Source organism: Delphinus delphis, chromosome 5 (genome assembly GCF_949987515.2).
Source record: "Delphinus delphis chromosome 5, mDelDel1.2, whole genome shotgun sequence".
NCBI lineage: Eukaryota > Metazoa > Chordata > Mammalia > Artiodactyla > Delphinidae > Delphinus > Delphinus delphis.
This window is the reverse complement of record NC_082687.1, coordinates 18002521-18018758: the sequence shown is the minus strand read 5'-3', so window position 1 is coordinate 18018758 and position 16238 is coordinate 18002521.

Genomic DNA, 16238 nt, shown 5'->3' with positions numbered 1-16238 from the left:
AAAATAAGTGATCTATAATCTTTAAAAGGGTTAAGGTCATGAAATTCAAAGAAAGGCTGATGGATTATTACAGACTGAGCATGAGAAACACATGGCAACTAAATGCAATCCAACGTTCTGAACTGTATCCTTTTACAATAAAGGATATTTTTGAGGCAAATGGAGGAACATGAATGGGGTCTGTGGACTTGATATGGATTCGAGGGTAGTACTGTAGGAAGGGTAACGTCTTGATTTTCATGGTTATGCTTTGATTGTTATGTAGGAGCATGTCCTTGTTTGTAAAAAATACACCCCAGGGCTTCCCTGGTGGCGCAGTGGTTGAGAGTCCGCCTGCCGATGCAGGGGGACACAGGTTCGTGCCCCGGTCCGGGAGAATCCCACATGCCGCGGAGCGGCTGGGCCCGTGAGCCATGGCCGCTGAGCCTGCGCGTCCGGAGCCTGTGCTCCGCAACGGGAGAGGCCACAGCAGTGAGAGGCCCGCGTACCGCAAAAAAAAAAAAAAAAAAAACCCCAAAGTATTTTGGGGCGATGGGTATCAGGTCAGCTACTTACTGTCTAATGGCTTAGGGGAAAAAGAGTTCTTTGTATTGTACTTGTAATTTTTCTGTAAGTTTGAGATTATTTTTTTAAATGTGTGTGTATATTTTAATACTTACCTCCTCCTGACTCAGAAGTCACCTTCTCAGTGAGGTCTTTCATGACAATCCCTTTAAAACTGCAACCTCTGCTCAGCACTCCCCATATCCCTATGTTGACTTGTTTTCTTCACAGTACTTATCCTCAAACATTTTATATAATTTACTTATTTGTTTTCTATCTGTGTCATTACCCCACTCCATCCCATTACTAGAATGTATGTTCCTTGAAATCAGGACTCTTTTTGTTCATTGTTATAAACCAGTGTCTAGAACAATAGCTAGTATATAGTGTGTATTTAATAAATATTTATTAAGTTACTGAATATAGTTTGTTGTTCAGAAACAGATTCCATTTTTGCTCTATAAATTGATGACTTCTTTGCTCATCAAAAACCCAGTAGGCATTTCATTCCATTAATGAAATGGTTTGAGTATGTTAAATAAGGGGGGGATTAAGGTCCTTAGAACTCAAATAATTTCCTCATCCCAGCTTCTAATTAAAAATAAAATTCCAGAAGTAAACATATGAGTAGATATCAATGAAGCAATAAAATAGATCTCAAAAGTTTGTAATAAAATTCATTGCCCGGGCTTCCCTGGTGGCACAGTGGATAAGAGTCCGCCTGCCGATGCAGGGGACACGGGTTCGTGCCCCGGTCTGGGAGGATCCCACATGCCACGGAGCGGCTGGGCCCGTGAGCCACGGCCGCTGAGCCTGCGCGTCCGGAGCCTGTGCTCCGCGACAGGAGAGGCCACAACAGTGAGAGGCCCGCGTACCGCAAAAAAAAAAAAAAAAAAAAAAAAAAAAAAAATTCATTGCCCTATTTCACATATTAACATGTGGTTCATTTAAAATCATCCATATCTTGTACATGGATGGATGAATGGATAAAGAAAATGTGGTATATACATAGAATGGAACATTAGCCTTGAAAAGGAAGGAAATTCTTTCATCTGCAACAACATGCATGAACCTGAAGGACGTTACGCTGAGTGAAATAAGCCAGTCACAGAGGACAAATATTGCACGATTCACTTACAGACGGTGTCTAACATAGTCAAACTCATAGATGCAGAGATCAGAGCACTGGTCACCAGGGGGAGGGGGCAGGGAGAAATGAGGAGTTGCTAATCAACGGGTTTAGAGTTTCAGTTATGCAAGATGAATATCTAGAGATCTGGTGTACGACATGTGCTTACAGTTAACGATATTGTATTGCACACTTAAAAATATGTTAAGAGAGTAGATCTCATGTTAAGAGTTCTTACCATCATAAAATAAAACTAAAAATGTTAAAAAAAATAATACATACTTGCTTATATTCAGATTTTTGTCATACAGTTGTTGATATATACTACTTCCTGAATGTTAATTATTTCTTAGTAGTCCACAGACCAGTCTTCATTAAATCAAAATTTTGCCTTTTTAATATTTATGGATTTCACTTGTATTGAAATGGCTGTTGTGTATTATATTGAGTCTCAGAAATTTAGCAGCATTATGCATATTTAAGCCTATTTTGAGTAAAGTTGTTCTCAAAATTGTCACTTAATTACAAATTAACATCAATAATTTATGGCAATTTTAAACCTTATTGGTAAGTAGATATGTATTTTTAATTCACTTTTTCAAATTTCGGTGACATTGTGAAACATCTGCAACTCCCCCCTATCATATAACTCTAACAAAATAGAGATTTGACTTTTTATGCCCTGGAAATAGGCATCTTAGTTTAGAAATAGGGCTACTTGTTGACAACATCGCCTATCTACAAGGCAATTCTGAAATCAGGGCAATGCAATAGCTTCTTGTGTAACAAAATATTTTTTCCCAGTAGTGCTTAGTGTACACTTTTTTGCTTTTTTGGTGTTAAGTTCCATTTGTGGTTCCAGAAATGCTCATAAACTAGTATAATAATCACAACAATTCCACATGGTAGCTGAAGAACAATTTTCAATATTATGCAATTCATATTATAATTGAATATGTAAGACTAGATATAGCATCAGTCAAGTGTGCTGTCAATTCTTTACATTACTCTACAGTTTTAGATATTGCCTTAAGAGATAGCACAAATTGCAATAAAGGTGATGGCAATAAAATTTTAAATATTTTGTAAAATCTTATAGGGTACAATAATTTATCACATGCAAACCCACCACAACACTTGATATGTAAAATTCATAATTCACTACCAAATCTAAGTACTGCATTAATAATTATATTAAAAATCCAAATGTTATTACATCAGCAGTTTTGCCCAATTAAAATTATTTTTTTTAAATAAATTTATTTATTTATTTATGGCTGCATTGGGTCTTTGTTCCTGCACGCGGGCTTTCTCTAGTTGCATTGATTGGGAGCTACTCTTCATTGCGGTGCGCAGGCTTCTTATTGCAGTGGCTTCTCTTGTTGAGGAGCACGGGCTCTAGGTGAGCGGGTTTCAGTAGTTGTGGCTCGCGGGCTCTAGAGCACAGGCTCAGTAGCTGTGGCGCACAGGCTTAGCTGCTCTGCAGCATGTGGGATCTTCCCGGACCAGGGCTCGAACTCGTGTCCCCTGCATTGGCAGGCAGATTCTTAACCACCACCAGGGCAGTCCCAGCCCAATTTAAATTAATTTTAAAAACTATCAAAAAGTTTTAATGAATCAAGAAACATTGTCTAATTTGACATACTGTCAACATATATTAAATGATAATCTTGATCATAACATAATTAGTGACATTTCTAAAATGAAAGGAAGAATAACAATTATTATGGAATAAATATATAATAATTTATTAGTTCCATATCCCTTTACTATATACTATCCAAATATCACTGGTTCATCAACAAAAGGCCAGACATGCCAACCATAATTAAAATCAGTCATCCTTTACATTTTCTAACTTGGAGTTATATAACAATAACATAGCTCTTCATTTAAAAATTTTTGTCATTATAAATGAAGTTTTTTCAATGTAGGGAGATAAAAGATATTTTATTTAACAATGTTAGCTTAATTTGTAACAAGCGAACATTCAGGAATATAGTATATGAGTCCACACAAATGCTAGGTCTGATTTATTAAAAGTCATTATATAGGGCTTCCCTGGTGGCGCAGTGGTTGAGAGTCCGCCTGCCGATGCAGGGGACGTGGGTTCGTGCCCTGGTCCGGGAAGATCCCAATGCCGCGGAGCAGCTGGGCCCGTGAGCCATGGCAGCTGAGCCTGCGCGTCCGGAGCCTGTGCTCCGCAGCGGGAGAGGCCACAACAGTGAGAGGCCCGCGTACAGCCAAAAAAAAAAAAAAAAAAAAGTCATTATATAAATGTATAAAGTATTGTTTCATTCCCAAGGAATTGAGGATTTATATCTTATTTACTTGCCTCATTTACAGTTTATCAGCTGTTCTAGTTTGTGATGCTGAAAAGAGATGACTCCCCATATTAAAGAACCCCACTGAAGATTACAAAACAAAGGCAAAATGCAATAATAGGATAATAATAGAAATTGGTTACTCATTAAGATTTTGACATCTGTATTGTTTTATTTCCTGTCCTACAGAGACAGTATACTTCCTGGTGCTTTATTATAAACTAATAAATGTAACCTATAGATACTAATAGAATTACTACATATATTATATCATGTCAGACATTATTATGAGCTTAAAAGATTCTAACAGAACTATTAGAAAAAAGATTTATTATAAGTATTCTATCAAAATCTTAGGGATGTAAATCTAATAAGAGTTATATGCAGACAATGCTTAGTCCCATTAAATATTTAAATAAATTAGTGATGAAAATGACAGCTTTGATCTTCACCCAGGTGTTTTTGAGACTCCCTGTTTCTAAAGTGTACCAACATTCCTAAATGTGAATAATTCCAGACTCTTAGATAATAAAAACATATTTGAGACAGACTTTATTATTAAAATACATGTATATATTGTTTTATTGCCGCACCTCTTTCTTCCCCAGAGTATCTCTTCTATATCAAGTAAATTTTCTATGGCTTCCTGGCAATGTATATATTCCCTATTTTGAAGACTTCCCTGTTAGGTGAACCCTACCTTCTGAATAATACAGGCAGTTTCAAATCAGCGTACAGAAGCTCATCAACAAGATGTTTCCACTAGAGATGAATGGGGAAGAATGGAAAGGATGGCTGGGGGGAAGGTTAGAGAAAAAGGGAGACCTAGCAGTTGATGGAGGATTTTAGAAAAAACAAAGGTAGCTGCGATCTGGAGGAATTTAGGGAAAGAAAAGAGGCGTGTAAAGGGTGTTTTATGAAGTGTGTCATGTGCTTTGCTATTTAAACTTACCTCCTTCACTTTATAGCCTTAAAGTGAGTTTGATTTGTAGGCTGTAGTTTTTCTAATATCATTGAAAAGAAATACTTATCTATTAAGGTAACATTTTTTTCAAAGCATCTGCTATCTGAAATCATCTCTATGCACAAGTTGTGCATGGGAATGTGTGGAGAGAGCAGAGGGCTTAGGATGAAGCCCTGGGAAACTGCCGTCCTGCAGTCAGGTAGTGAAGAGGCAGTGAAAGGGGAAACGGAGGGAGAGAAGGAGCAACCACGTGGATCCTGCAAATCAAGAAAGACGGTGTTTGGAGCCCAGAGTGGTCATGCTGCTGAGAGCTGAGACGGAGGCCGAAAACTGACCCTTGGGTTTGGCAGCATGACAAGTAACACAGACAAGGACATTTCTGGATGGCTGATAGGAATGAAAGCCAGATATAAGTGGGCTGAAGAGAGAGATGGAGAGGGAAACAATGACAGCCATCTGCATAGCAAAGCCTTTCGAGAAGGTTTGCCAGGAAAGGGAGCCTAGACAACGTGTCTGCTGGAAGGAGGCCTGAGGGAGGAAGAGGAACTCTTTCCTACGGGCAAGCAGAGAAAAGCAGGAAAGATGGGTGTGGGTGAGGCAAGGGCTTGCGCTCGACCTTGGTAGGAAGAGCATGGTTTCCTGAAATGAGCTCAAGGATTGAGACAGAGGGCGAGCAGGTGGGTTAGGGTTACTGATTCTTAAACTTAGCTGCAAATGGATAACTAATAAGAATCTGCTGTATAAAATAAGAAAATAAAAAAAAAAACCTTAGCTGCACGTTGCAGTCAGTCATACGGCAAGTTTTAAATAGTCCTTATGCGTAGAATCCACCCCCAGAGATTCTGATATGATCAGTATGGGGTGAAGCCAGAGGATTATGCGTTTCCACATCTGCCCAGCTGATTCTAATAGCAGCAAATTTTGAGAACCACCAGGTAAGATTTTTGAGGCTAGAGAAGGTATTAGGCATCAACCACTTGCTGAAGTCCAGACTACCTGCTACGTGGAAAACAAAAGAGATAGGAATCATTTCTTACTTTCGAGGAGCCTACAAATCCATAAGCTGTTCAGAAATCTTCTGCTCAGGAAATATGAAAATAATTTAGGAATATTAGCAATTTTAAATATATTAAAGAAAGCAAGGTACAAACCATATTCAATTATGCAGAATAAGGGAAATAAGAGATCAGTTTTAGAGACAATGGTTCAGGGAAAGCTCGTTATAGGAAAGTAGTGACCTACATTCTGAAGAAGTGAAGGGCAAAAACTGAAAGATGTTTAAAGGATAAAAGAAATAATTTCAGATAAAAGAAGTAATGTGAATAAAAGCACGTCATCAAGGAAAGTATGGGGAAAACATACTTCTGGGTAACTGAAGGACAGGGATGGGAGAGAGAATTTTCACTATGTACCTTTTTTTTAAAAGCCTTTTAAACTGTTGAAACACGTAAACATTTAACCTTTCAAAAATAGATAATTTTTATCTAAAAAGATCAATCTGGATTGAAAGACAAGAATAGTAAAAAGTGAGGGTCATGAAACATGGAAGAGCCAGCTGATAAAGGTATTAGAAGTACTAAAGTAACCACAGGAATACAGTCTGTTTTCTCTATCATTTCTCTTGAAGAAACAGGATATTAGTTTAACTACATAAGGTCTAACATCACTGTAGTGAAATGAGTGTTGGCAGGCACAAAGTAAAAAGCTAACGTGGAGCTCTGTGTCTGCTGAGCTGATCTAATCCTTCTACTGATAGAAAATCAGATGAAATGTTTCTTACTGCTGTTCATTAGGAAAAAAAATACTTTTGTGTTTCTTTGTTTTAAAGTACTTTGTAGCCGTTAAGTCATTAATTACTTTAAAGAGGTATTCATGTTCTTTCATGTGGCCTCTTTTGCTGAAGAGATGATAGGGGAAAAGGTTTCGTTTTCTTCAATTCTCTTTTCATGATTCACAATTATATTGTAAAACGACTTTTCATTAATGCGAGATGTTTAAGTGCCTTAAACAATTTAGAGAAAAGCTGTGTTCAAGGGCATAACAACACTGAGTATTGACAGCAAATTGAAATTATAAATTACTGAAAACAAGCTAAGTCACAGTTAATGTTGCCTGTTGCCCCTCAGTATGGTACTAAATTTACCTACGTTTTTGAATAGGTGCGGAAGTAAAGCAAACACACAAACTTGATATATTAAAGATAAGGCATGAAACAGTAAAATGGGTAATATTCTGTATTATGAAGTTATCATTTCTTTACTCAGGTATCCTTTAATGGAAAATTTTGGTGTGTTTATTTGCTTTATTTTTTTAATTTTTTTATTTTTTTGCGGTACCCGGGCCCCTCACTGTTGTGGCCTTTCCCGTTGCGGAGCACAGGCTCCGGACGCGCAGGCTCAGCGGCCATGGCTCACGGGTCCAGCCGCTCCGCGGCATGTGGGATCTTCCCGGACCGGGGCACAAACCCGTGTCCCCTGCATCGGCAGGCGGACTCTCAACCACTGCGCCACCAGGGAAGCTCTATTTGCTTTATTTTAAATAAGATAATTTAGAAAATTTTTCACTTTTGGAAAGTAAAAGTAAATATTCATATGAAATATTGCCAGTATTCATTCTTCATACTAATAATGTTATGATGCTTTAGAGCTGAAAAATACCTCACATAGCTCATGCAATCTTTATAATAACCACGTTACCATTCCCATTTTGCCCAAGAGAAGCGTAGTGTTCACAGAGGTTGATTTGACCAACGTCTCTTGGCTGGGAAGTATCAGTGTCAAATCCACATTGCCTGAATTCAATTTTCCTCTTTTTTTCTATTCCTGCCTCATTGCTCCTTATGATTTGTGGTCCACATTGGTACGCTGTGAACTCTTATACAAATTCCCCGCATGTTATTTTAGTATAGACAAAGCAAAACAAAATTAACAACAAAAACATTTATATAGATAAACTTGTCTGCTAAAGACAGCTGAGCACAACATCAAACAATAAAGTATCCTTTACGTGGTGAAACCAGAGTGGCTGAGAAGCCATCCTGGTCCGTTCAAATCAGATATTGGGGTTGCCCTTTATAAAAAAACATTTTTAAGGGCAAACCATGATGCAAAACATAGTTTTAGGCCCTGAAAAAGTGGGGGCCACAAATGCATTGGACTTGAACTTTTCATGACTACAAAGTTTACAATTTTTTTCCCTCCCTACATGAAGATACCATTTGTAGCAGTTTCATCACATTCAAAAAAAAAAATTGGGGGGACTCCCCTAGCGGTCCAGTGGTTAAGATTCCATGCTTCTACTGCAGGGGGCACTAGTTCCATCCCTGGTTTGAGAACTAGGATCCCACATGCCCTGCGGCAGGGCAAAAAAAAAAAAAAAATGTTTTTTGAACTTTGCCTGAAATTTGCAGAACAAATACCCAGTTGCAACAATCATCAATGTTTTGCCATGTTTATCTCTCCTGCATTGAAAAAAAAAATTCTTATTTTGGTTGGAACGTTTTAAAGCAAATTCCAAACATTTTTTCATCTTTCCCCTAAATATTTCAGTGTGCATCTTTACAAATAATAAAATAAGGGACAAATAATAAAAATAAGGGACATTTCTTTGCAAATAATAAAATAAGGGACATTTCTTTACATCACTAAATGTTATTATTTTATCTAATAACATTAACAATAATTCCTTAATATTACCTAATGCTAAGTTCATATTCAAATTTCCCCACTTATCTAAACTTAAAAAAAAAAAACCCCACAAAAAACTAAGGACGGAACATCAGCTTCCATAGGAGGTTCACACACATTATTGGGTTATAATGTCTCTTAATGCTTTTTTAAAATCTTTCAATCTAAAACAGCGTTCTTCTCTCTCTCTCAGTCTCTCCCTCTCTCTTCCCCTTCCTGTCTTCTCAGTGCTATTTCCTTTTTGGGCACACCAGGTCAATTTGCCCATTCTACATGTGGCTAATAATGCTCCCTTGCATTGTCTGTATGGTGTCCTTTGATTTCCAGTGGCTAAGAAGTTAGTTCTAAAGACTTGAATAGATATGAAATGAACTACACAGCCCCATCTATAAAATAGTCTTTTAAAAAGATTATTCCATGTAAACTTAGAAATATTATTACTTTCAATCTTCAGTGGAATATATTATGAAGAAAGAAAAATAGTTTTACCATAGAGTTAATGACCTTTAAATGATTCATGTGAAGGTTGCATAATGGGATTTTTTTCTAATTCCCTTATTTCTTCTGTATTTATTAGCCAGAAATCTTTTGTTTAGAAGAATTTTTCCTCATCAGTTAGTTCAGTATAAACTGAAATATAATTCATTGCAGAGAGACAAGATCAATGTTCACGTCTTCCCCTTTAATTATCAATCTTTAGAGTAGTGAGTTGGAGTTGTGGACACTTCAATGGCATCCAATAGATTTTCTTTTCTCTCTGTTTCTCTCTCTCCTTCCTCCTCCTACTCCTTCCTTTCTCCCTCCCCCCTCCTCTCCCCTGTCCTCTTTCCTCCTCTCTTTTCTTTTCAATTTGAACTCATTGCTTTTTCTAAATTCAATGTGTTGGACTTAAACTTAGAGGCATTATTTCGATGTTCAAATTACCCCATTTTAGCCACTGGGAGAATCTTCAAACTTTTTTCTGCGTCCTTTTTGCAAGACTCCACAACCTTTGATAGTGTCACTTTCTGGGACAATATAATATCACAAGCTCATCATGAACATTTTCTGCCCCATCCCTGGAGTCAGCCATTTCTCAATAGATTCCATTTAGTAGGAAATGATATTTAGAGACCAGGATCTTGCCACTAGGAGTATTTACTGATAGTAGGTTGTCATTGCTTCTAAGGCTTTTCCTTGGACAGAGCTAAGAAACACGTTTTTTTAAGAGGAGGGGCAAAGTCATATGTTCTCACTGATATTTCTGTTCAAATATAAAATTAAAGGGTCTTAAATTTTTGATTTTATATTCATATCTCTTTTTCTTATGCTAACTTACTGATATTTAAGAAAATTAACATAATAATTTGCTTTATCCTATTATATACATGTAATAATTTAAAAAATAACAATACTGATATTATTACCAACATTGACTATTGAATAAAGTGTAAGACTTCTTGGTATTTTTTTGTGTGTGTCTTTATAGTATATTCCACTGCAGATTGAGAGTAATACTATTTCTAAGTTTACTTGGAACAATTTCTTTCCTCTGTTAGAATAAATCCGGTTGAATTTATTCAATTTGCTTTTAATATTTACAGATTGCTTATTAAACTTTTGTTTTTTTAATTATATAAAAACACTTACGGGCTTCCCTGGTGGCGCAGTGGTTGAGAGTCCGCCTGCCGATGCAGTGGACACGGGTTCGTGCCCCGGTGCGGGTAGATCCCACATGCCGCGGAGCGGCTGGGCCGGTGAGCCATGGCCGCTGAGCCTGCGCGTCCGGAGCCTGTGCTCCGCAACGGGAGAGGCCACAGCAGTGACAGGCCCGCGTAACCAAAAAAAAAAAAAAAAAAAAACCACTTACAACACACCAAAGTGAAAACTATAAAACAAGAAGTTTTACTTCCATCCCTGTCCTCTCTACCCTTCCTCTGACTATAATTTTTATTAATTTTTGGTTATCAATCTACTATTATTTCTTTCTGCAAATATGAGCAAATATACAACTTATACAAAACATAACACGTTAAAGAACCTATTCTGTACTTTCTTTCTTTCACTTCAGAATACTATATCCTGCAGATCACCATCTATCAATGTGTACGTATCATTCCCTTTTACAGCTCCATCTGAGTTCATTATGTTGATGTGCCGTAGTTTATTAATAAGTTCTCTATTCATGCTTTTCTGGGTTATTTCCAATCTTTTGTTATTACAAATACTGCCACAATAAGTAACCTGTGCATAAGTTCCTTTGTAGTTTTGCAAAGCACAATGGTTTTAAAAGTAGGGAACAATGAAAACAAGGATTCTTTATTAGGGAACGTTTGCCAAAACTTCTCCTTCTATTGTATAGTATTAGCAAATGAATCCAGCATCCTAATAATAATAGATTACACACAAACAGGCCTCTCAAAAACACCTTCACCTTCACTGTTTTGTGTCTGTAAACTAGGTGATTAGTTAGGGAAGGCGAACTGCTGTAATAAACAACAGAACTGTGGTGACTTAACACAGTAAAAGTATTGGTCTGGTGTTCCTGGTTGGTGGGTGGCTTTTGTATGATTGATCTTGAGGCTCTAACCTCCTATCTTACTTTGGAGTCTCCTGCTTTGTGTACAACTCTTAAACAGAGAAAAAGAGGGTGGAGAAGACACACTTACTTTTTAAAAGCCTTGATATGAAAATGACACATGCTACTTCCACACACCTTGACAAGGACCCACCCCTCCCTGCAAGGGAGCAGGAGTTCTGGTGGAATGTTCAGGAAGAAAAAATGGTTTTGGTGAATAGTGAGTCAATATCGGTCTTTCAGGGCTCTGGTTATCGGCTTCATATTCTTCAATATATTTGTTCCAATGTTTATATACGAATCTGTAGCCCAGATAAATAAAGATCATGTCAGTGAAAAGGCACTGTGTCCCACTTGCAAAATAGCCTTTGGTTCTGTGTGAAGCAAATGGAACGAAGGAGCCTATGACAGGTGCAATCTTATAAATGTCTGTATTTTTACAAGAGCTATCATTCAAGACAAAGTTTCAGCACCTAGGAGTGCCTTGAGGAGATTTGACCACCCCCAAAATATGCAGTCTGAATAAAAATGTGATGCTTTGTAAATGCAGTTTCAAGTCTCATCTCCCAGTCCTTGAGGCAATCAGATTGCCACAGGCAACCAAGAGTAGAGCCTCAATATTCCAGATCCTATTCACTGAGAATTTGTCATTGGAAATGGAATTGAACTATAGTTTAAATCATCCATAAAGAAAGTTTGTAAACCAACTTAATAGAGAACAGAAAGTATAGAAAATTTCTAATATATATTTTAAAAGTTCTTGAGCTTTGATACATTTACAAATAAATAATGCTATTACAAATTCTTTTTTAAAGCAAATCTACTAGTATTTGTTCTTGGCAAAACTATTTCCTTGTCACTTGGAGTGTTATATGTCCACATGTAAAAGTATTATAAATTTTCTACATGTTTATTTTTATACATATCATATGTGTATTTATTTTCAAGCGCTCTATAATTCATAATATTCATTATTTTGAAAAAGTCCTTTCTGTAAAATTAGCAAAGTTTTACTACATTACAAAATCAGTGATGTGAAACAGGTTCTACATTATAATAATATACAGTAACACTTTTTCCTCTCCTTACAGATTTTTGTAAAATTCCTGAATTGTCAGCTTAGTTGTGAGAAAAAAAATGACTTGTTTCATTTTTGAGAATTAAGACGAGTACACTGTTTTAATTTTAAAACAGGAAATAAAAATCTAAACAAAGAGCCAGCATGTAAATTTCCATATACTGTGGTGAAATATGATAAATGACCTGGCCAGCTCTTGCCTAGACTTGTTAGACTAATCTGTTAATGGAGAAAGAGTTCATCTCAGCCTGTTTCCTTTTGAGATTCTGAGCAGTAGAGAAGGCTTATTGAAGAAATTAATGACTATTTCACGAAACATCAGGACACTAGAAGGCAATGAAAACAGTATTCATCTACAAACACTGATGTCTTAAAAGTTGTTCAGTTAGAGATTGTATCTATTTCGTTTAAGACAGAGAAGATCACAGGTATGTATGGTCATGGGCACTAATCAAATCCTCTTCCGAGAAGGTTTTTAACTCGGAAGTACGAAGCTATAGAAAGAGCATAGGGAACTTACATCAGGTCCTTTTATCCCTGAATGTCCCCCTAAGTCTACTTCTTTATCTTTTAAAATGAAGATAAGCCATGATCATGTCTACCTCAGACATTTTTAGGTGGGAATTGGACCTCTAGGTCAAATTCCATAGAAAACTCATAAAGCACCTTGTAAATGTACAGAATCAGTAGGAAGTATTTTGAGCAACTGATCTTGCTTAATATCATGTCTCAAGTATCCTAAACCTAGTGACTCATTAATCATGTTCTGAAAGCCTTATCTACTCCTATAAGCAAAAGCATTGCTCTTTCTTTCTCTGCCTGGGTCCAGACGGTATGAAATCTCGATGAGAATAATTCTATAGCAAACTGGGAAAAACTCCTTAAAGCAGTTACAATAGTTAACAAGGTGATTTTCAGATAGATTGTTAGCTGGATTAGTTAGCTTTCACCAGGTTATTCTGTGCTAAAACATAATTCCAAACAACCACTCCCACTCCTACATACACACACAAACATACATACCACACACACAAAATGAAGTTGGGAAAGTGTAAGGGTGTGGAAAAACCTTTAGATTCTTCTCTGAGCTATGTCCATCCAATTGAGAGGACTAGGGAGTCACATTTATCTCAGAATGGCCATCATCAAAAAATCTAGAAACAATAAATGCTGGAGAGGGTGTGGAGAAAAGGGAACACTCTTGCACTACTGGTTGGTGGGAATGTGAATTGGTACAGCCACTATGGAGAACAGTATAGAGGTTCCTTAAAAAACTACAAATAGAACTACCATATGACCCAGCAATCCCACGACTGGGCATATACCCTGAGAAAACCATAATTCAAAAAGAGTCATGTACCAAAATGTTCATTGCACCTCTATTTACAATAGCCCAGAGATGGAAACAACCTAAGTGTCCATCATCGGATGAATGGATAAAGAAGATGTGGCACATATATACAATGGAATATTACTCAGCCATAAAAAGAAATGAAACTGAGCTATTTGTAGTGAGATGGATAGACCTAGAGTCTGTCATACAGAGTGAAGTAAGTCAGAAAGAGAAAGACAAATACCGTATGCTAACACATATATATGGAATTTAAGAAAAAAAAATGTCATGAAGAACCTAGGGGTAAGACAGGAATAAAGACACAGACCTACTAGAGAATGGACTTGAGGATATGGGGAGGGGGAAGGGTAAGCTGGGACAAAGCGAGAGAGAGGCATGGATATATATACACTACCAAACAGAAGGTAGATAGCTAGTGGAAAGCAGCCGCATAGCACAGGGAGATCAGCTCGGTGCTTTGTGACCGCCTGGAGGGGTGGGATAGGGAGGGTCGGAGGGAGAGAGATGCAAGAGGGAGGAGATATGGGAACATATGTATACGTATAACTGATTCACTTTGTTATAAAGCAGAAACTAACACACCATTGTAAAGCAATTATACTCCAATAAAGATGTAAAAAAAAACAATAGGTGCGATGACCACAACGTTTATATGGTTTTGGCCCTGGGGCCAAAGTCTGCAGAGGGGTGTGAAGTATACATTGCATGGTTTTAGACTCTTGCCTTTTTTTTTGTGATGCTCCCTTTCCTCCTCAGGATGAAGGTGGTATTTGGATTCCCACTAGTACTAAGATAGGAATGTGGAATTTCAAATTTACAGAATTTAGCCAGTGGGCTTTTCTCATTGCTTTATAACATTGGGCATAAATGATTTACTTAATAACCAAGAGTTTTGATAAAATGAGATTTAGTCTCAGAATTTGTGGCAACCTCATCATCTTTGGTAAACAGAAGAGAGTAGTAAAGATCAAACAGATTATTCTTTACCCAGAGCAACAATACACACATGATGAACATCATCTTGCCAGATGTTGTAACTACAGGAGATTTCTAGTTTAGTACGGAATCGTTATGCCTACTGAGACACTACGCTTTACTTCTCTGGATCTTTTTCTTTGGCTGCTCTTCAGCTTTCAATTGTATTCACTCTTTTCCTTGCTATTGTCATCTGTGATGTCAAATTAATTAAAGAACCAGGTTATTAGATTGAAGTGGCTTTAATGCTATGGCAGCCTAAAATCTAAGCCTATAAATGCCTCAGGGTTATGAAATCAAAACCTAAAGACAACCAATTGCTTTAAGCTATAGCCAGTCAAATTATTTCCTTTCTTTTCTTCCAGATCTTCTCTACAGAAGTCTCCCCACCCCCCACCCCCCACCTCCTCTTGGCGGAATGCTCCTAACCACTTCCAACTTGCGCTGCCTGATTCCAACTGATTTTTGCTCAAATAAACTCTTAAAACTTTTAAATATACCTCAGTTTATCTTTCAACAGTTCTGACATCATCGCCTAATGTTTTTGTTGGGAATCCTTCTTGGGATATATTTTTGAAACTTCTTTCAGAAGCTCCTGCCCTTATTGCCAACATACTTACTAGAAAATTCCACTTGAATTCCCCAAATGTCAACTTAAATATTTCAGAACTTTCCTGACTTTCCTCTTTTTTCTCTCCTCTGCCCATGCGTGTCTACCCTTTTGGCATCCCCATTTCTATAGATGCTACTTCATATCTTAGACCACCAATCTAAAAACCTGAGTATCTTCTTCCACGCCCTCTCTCATTTATCCATTTCCACTTCCTATACCTTCCTAAATGTCACACCTAGCTACTAAATCTTATTGAGTCTTCCTTCAAGATGTTTTACATCCTTGTCTTGGTTTCAGTGTTATACTGGTTTTAGGGTTTATACCTAAATGACATACATCAGCTTTACCAGCCTTCGAACAAAAATTTTCCCTTTTGCCATTTGCCTTGTACCCCATGCTAGATTAGTATCCTAAAATCAAGGAACCCCTTCTCAGAAATATTGATTGGTTTCTTAGTGCCTCAGGGTAAACGGTGCTATCTTTCCTTAAGATTTAGGGTGTTGACTTACTGTAATGGTTAAGATCAGGTTCAGCAAGTGATAGACAATCCAAAATAAAAGTGGCTCAAACGAAATAGATGTAAAAGTTCAAAGAGATCCAGGGCAGGTTTGAAACTCCATAGTATCAAAGACTCTTGCTCATTCTATCTGATTTCCTTTACATGTGGCCTGCATTCCCAAGTTTATTTCATGGTCCAAAATGGCTTTCCAACTTTGTCTTTATTCCAGTCAGTGAGAAGAAGAAATGGAAAAGAAAAGGGCTTGTCTCTTTTAAGGAAATTTCCTAGATCTTTTTTGTGCCTACCATTGCTGCTTACACCCTTTGGTCAAAACTTATTTCCACGGCCAAATGTACTTATATTCTCATGACCAAGTGTCCCACTAAAAATTTGAAGTTCCAGTACTGAGGAAGATGGGAAAATAGACACAGGGTTATAACCAGGAATCACTGCCACACTTACCTTCTAACTGCTACTTCCTTACGTTAACCTGTCATTGTAGTCAATCTCTCCCCT